We start from the raw sequence: 6000 nt of genomic DNA, 5'->3' as shown, positions 1-6000 counted from the left end.
TAAAGTCTTCCAGCAGAAAGCCCATTGCAGCTTAATCTTCATGGAGCAAGGGCACAGAACCAGAACATGAAACGGGGGTCACCATCTGGTGCCTGCTCTGCTTCCAGAGCAGCATGGCTCTATACTATGCTTTTTAAGGCTACATTTTTACAAGACTATCCGGCCCCTACATAGAAGGATTTTTGCAGAGGTTAACAGCATTCTTCTTGCACCACTGAAGTTACACCTATCAGAGAGGGGAAAAAAAAAAAAAAAAAGAGGGGAATTTTATTCTCTGGCATAGAACAAAAGAACCTCAGCAATTTATTTTCTAATGACTGTTCTAAAAGTTCACCTTACAGCTGAACTCCTCTAAGCAGCACAGATCAACTGTTCTAGCTCCAAATACATATTGGAATTATTTTAAGCCTGTTTTTCATGTATGAAGTGTTTACTCTGATACGGTTAAAAGTAGCCAGGCAGGTTTTGGCTCTATTCAAAACAAAAACATTATGAACCCATCTTCTGCCATTTTTTTCTTTTTCTTTTTTTTTTTTTTCCAGAAAGGAACGTTTGCTCTAAGGAGCAACATTAAAGAGATGATTTTTAAAAGGTTCTGCTTCAAGGTTAGTTAACCCACATTTTTTCACAAATTACCATGACAGCTTTTTCCCTGTGCTGGTTTCTTTCTATTAACACAAAGAATACAATGCCACCCAGTTTTACACAGTATGTTGGTCTCTATTTGAAATAATATTTTTTTCATAATATAGGCATATTTAAAAAAAAAAAAATCGAGCTATTGTGTTTTCTCAGAACCATTCTGACTAAAATTTCTGAATTTCTTTTTACTGCATTGTCAAAATACGTTTTATATCCAGGTGCATGTTAACATTTGAAACTGCGCATGCTTCGTATCCTTCTTTGCCAAGTCAAATATCCAAATTAATTTATGTTGAAATGAGTCCAGTTTCAAAACAGCTTTCCTAACTACACATATGGTGGCATTTCAGGTGGGTGCTGAAAGTAGTTCATCTAAAACCCCTCACCCGAATGTTATTGTGCACTCAGCAGTCTAGAGCATGGAGACCTAAAGCATGGGCGATATGGTGGCATGATAAAAAATGGAGGCATTATTATAGCTTGCATTCAGTTTTTTCCTACCTACTGCAATTAAGAATAGTAATGAAGATACCATTGCATGGTTTGTGGCTAATGAATAGATTTTTTTTTACTGTAAATTTTACAGTGGGGGATGCTGCTTTGAAGCAAAGCAGCTCAGGCTTCTGGCTAGGAAAATGGCAGAAGTGAAGAATGGCAACAGGCTAAAGTAGGATTCCTCTTTTTGTTATGGTCCCAAGATCCTCTCCAGCCATGCCAACTGATGTCCACTGATGCAGCTTATGTTTCATACTCAAGTTGATATGATACGACACAGGCCATACTGCCATCCCTCCTCTTGTAACTAGAGATTGAGGCCACTGTGCCTAGGAAAGCATGTGTCATAATCCCACATACTACATCTTTGCTGTACAGCCCTCCTCCACAGAGAGACAAAAAAGTGGAAGGTTGAAAATTTATTAAACTTGTTCTACGGAGCAATCTAAAAGACTGTAGCCATATCTACACCATATCACAGACGGTCTCAGAAACAGCAGGAAGCATGGGCAGGAGGATGGGCTGCAGAGTTGGGATACCACCAGCCTGCCAGAAGTATTAGTTGGATTGTTCCAAAGCTGAATTGAAGGAGTTTATACAAACAAGCAATGCAGATGGATGCTAAATTTGGCCTCAAACCCCACACCAAGATTGACACTTACACAAAATCACTCAGACAGTTCATGGGAGATCTCACAGTGAATCCAAATCCCCAGTCAAGAGACCAATCCAAGCACAAAATCCTAAGTAAAAAGGGATGATATGAACTTCTGTACAGTCGCCAGACTTATGAATGGAGCAAAATGTGTTCATTTTCCTTCTGCAACAAAAAATAGACAATCTCTTTCCCTCCCAAACTCTATCCTCGGTTATATGAAATCTTTTGTTTTCTTATCAACTGTTTTTGTATATACTTGTGCATGCTTTTTTTTTTTCCTTCTTTTAAAAATACAATTATATCTAGCATAGCAACTTTGAAAATGAAAATTTGACAAACATATTGAGTGTTGAAGTGAATATTATTATTTTTTTCAATATTTTACTTTGGGTGGATGAAAAGGAAATAAAGAGCAGGAAGTAGAAACTTTTCACAGTTTAATCTAACAGTAAGACTAAATTTTATTTTTTTTACTCCAAAACCATATTTCTGACAACTTGATTTTAAAAGAGTTGTTATATGTTAGAAAACTCTTTCATCACAAACCCTTGCCAACACAATGAGACTGTAAATTTCAGCTGCTGAAGAAACAGAATTTTCCATCATCGATTTTTAACTTTATCCTGCAATTAAAGATTTCCATTAAAATGAAGCAGCAATGTAAAGGTATACAGTGGAATTATACAATGTACTTTTATTCAATGCTAAATATAATTGCAAATCTTGCAAGTTGCAAGGCTATGCATGATACCCCACTACATACTGCCATGCCTCTCTTGCTTCTTGAGGAACTTAAGACAGACTACTTTTCTCTCAGTCCTTTAAGAAGCTTTGTTCTGGGAAAGATGGGAATAAATAAGTAAACCAAAGAACCACGGGAAGATAAAATACGAAGGCAGTGGGTAAAGGGAGTTATCATAGTTCCTATGGCACTGTGGTATAGCTGAGATGTTAAGAGCATGCATCAGAAATAGGGAAACCAATATGCTATAATTAAAGACACTCTGCGCTAGCAGCAGCCGACCTGCCTTCATGTTTGTCTAATGAACAGATACACAGGTTTCAGGCCTGCTGGTGACATTCACACAAGATGATAAGTAAGAAAATAGAAATAGTTTTCACTGAAAACAAAGATTTTAATGAAAATGTCCATGTTTAATTAAGAAAAAAGAAAAAGAAAAAGAAAAAGAAAAAGAAAAAGAAAAAGAAAAAGAAAAAGAAAAAGAAAAAGAAAAAGAAAAAGAAAAAGAAAAAGAAAAAGAAAAAGAAAAAGAAAAAAAGAAAAAGAAAAAGAAGTCAAGAAAAAAAAAAAAGAAAAAGAAGTCAAGAAAAAAAAAAGGGAAGGGAAGGGAAGGGAAGGGAAGGGAAGGGAAGGGAAGGGAAGGGAAGGGAAGGGAAGGGAAGGGAAGGGAAGGGAAGGGAAGGGAAGGGAAGGGAAGGGAAGGGAAGGGAAGGGAAGGGAAGGGAAGGGAAGGGAAGGGAAGGGAAGGGAAGGGAAGGGAAGGGAAGGGAAGGGAAGGGAAGGGAAGGGAAGGGAAGGGAAGGGAAGGGAAGGGAAGTTAAAACATGCAAACTTTTCTTGTTTATTTATTTTGTATAAGTCCTTTAATTTTAGCATTTAGGGGTTTTGAACAAAAAGAAAACAGAAAAATAGAAAGTGAAAAGGAGAGAAACAATGCTTTGCTAGAAAGGAAAAGGTTTTCTGGGACTGTCTTTACCTGACAGAAATTTTATCATTCTCTTCATTTGCTTGTACATTACCAGTTCAACACCAATCATTTCAAGTTGTTAAATTACACAGCTCTTCTGTTTTTTAGGTTGTAAATGTCCTGAATCAAAGTCTGTGTCAGTGGGGGCTTGACAATATTCCTGGCATGCACATTACACTGAGAGGTTCTTGGCTGCTCCTTTAACATATATGTCCATCATTATTTGTTCAGCTTCTTCTAGGATCAGAGCTTACTAAATAACAAAACAAAAAGCAAGGAAAACAAAACAAGAAAATCACAGACTAAGGCCACATTTCCTTATAACTGTACTTTATACTGTGTTATTCAGAACGTTTCTTAGAGGTACTACAGAGGTTAGTTAAGGTACTGATGCATTACTGGTAACCTGTGTCTAATATCATCCCTGTATTCAATATAGTCCTGCTGTTGTGCTAACAGGAATATTAAAGGATAGGTGAACTGTGTACTCTTTTGGGGTATGGCACTGGTTGTTTTATTTTATTTCTGACTTTTTTTTTTTATCCAATGAATACCTAAACATCACTGCAGCTCTAAAAAGGCAGATGTGAACGATGCTAATACTGCATGTAATGTTTGTTTGTTTGTTTGTTTGTTTTTGCAATCCAAGCTTAGAGGTATATCCTTATGTAGCATTACTTTGTTCTGGTCACCAGGCGTCAGGGTATTTCTGTATAGTGATGGTTTGTTGTATTTAAGTTATTTATTTAATTGATTGTGATTTGGGTGTGGTCTAGGAGAAATCACAGAAAATTAACCTCCTGCTAAAAATGAAGTCATTATTCTTTAGGGGTTTAGGACCCCATCTGCAAAATATAGACACAGTGCTTTATTTCATATTTATTGGGGAGAAAGACTCAGATTGAATATTTAGTGGGAACTTGGTACCTCAGATAGTGACATTGAAATTTTGCTATATTTGATCAAAGTGTTAATCATATTGTCTAGTGGTCTGTTGAGCCACTGCAGAATACTGTGTGTATGGAACTAAGATTATAAACAAGTGACTCTACATTCAAAATAATATTTTAATTCACATCCACAACTACAACAGTAAACAAGATTCCCTCTAATAACAGAGAAAGGGAGTTGGGTGAGGGGTATAGGACAGACAATGAAAATAAGTCCAGGCTTTCATTTTCATAATTATATCCCATCATTCATGTCCAATTTCATAAGTGTTTAATAAATGCTTAATAGAAATACTAAAAAAAATAAAAAATAAAGAAGTTAGTACAACTTTTTATTTCTTTTTTTTGAATGTTTCTTGCTATAACTGATTATACATGTAATTATGAAAAAAAGATTAATTTTCTATCAGTTTACTCATAGATAGATAGATAGGATGAATTAAGATGAGTATACGTTTTTTTCCTATGACATCTCACTGGAGACTGAAGTTTAATAATATCGGTATTTATAATTTTTGGATTTTCTGATCCATTTGCCATAAACTATTTCCATAAATTAAGCTTACTAGGGGCAAGATGTGTTTGAGGCAATAATGAGGCATATAATGAGGCAATATTGCTCTTTTCCATGGTTTTGCATTAATATATTCATTTTACTTTAGATGGCCTTGTATTCCTGGAGTTGGCAATTCTGATTTTATAAATCCTAAAGTAGTTGCACATATTTAAGGATTCCAAGGCACTTTACTGACTTTGCTATATTTAGCATATTTTAATTTAAGCAATTATGCTCTGCCTATCAGGAAACCTTCCTGCCATTTCACTTAGTTTAAACTACTCCTCACTACTGCTGGATGGTTTTCATCTGCATTTTAAGAGGAAAGTGCCAGCTCCTGGCTACAGTAAGCATCATTGCTCCATAGAATTGTATTGATTTACACCAGCTCAGGATCTAATCCATATTTTCTATCTCTGTGACATGATTTAAGCTAAATTACACCCTATAAATCTATTCTCAGTTGTTATTTTCTGCTTCTCCAGCCTCCAATAGGAAAGCTTGTATTCAGGTTTCACAGCCGGGCAACAAAAGGCTTCCCCTGGGTACTATGCTACTCTTTTAAAAACTAAAGCACATGGGCTATGGAGGCACAGCATTTAAATAGCAACATTCATTACCCAGGCTGAAGGAAAAAAGGTCAGCTCCAGCAGTAATCTCATGCTGTAAATTTGCTAGAGAAACAACATGCCAGTAAAAGTACACATTAAACAATATTGTCGGCACTAGGACACTCGAGCCCCACCAGCATTATCAGTAGTGTTAAGCACAACATTCACGGGAGCCCTTTGTGCTGGGAAGGAAACCACCACGTGCTGCCCTGACGGCCACCCCACAAGTTCCGCTGAGGCTGCGGGGTCAGGCCCAGTCACCCTAAACATTCACATATGCATATATATACATGTCTATAGACGCATACAATCCACAGTGCCCCATGAGGAGGGCGCGCAGCGCACTTCAACCCCAGGGAAGAAGGATCCCCCATGAGAT

Source organism: Aythya fuligula, chromosome 3 (assembly GCF_009819795.1).
Source record: "Aythya fuligula isolate bAytFul2 chromosome 3, bAytFul2.pri, whole genome shotgun sequence".
Classification (NCBI taxonomy): Eukaryota; Metazoa; Chordata; class Aves; order Anseriformes; family Anatidae; genus Aythya; species Aythya fuligula.
Note: the sequence above shows the minus strand (reverse complement) of the source record.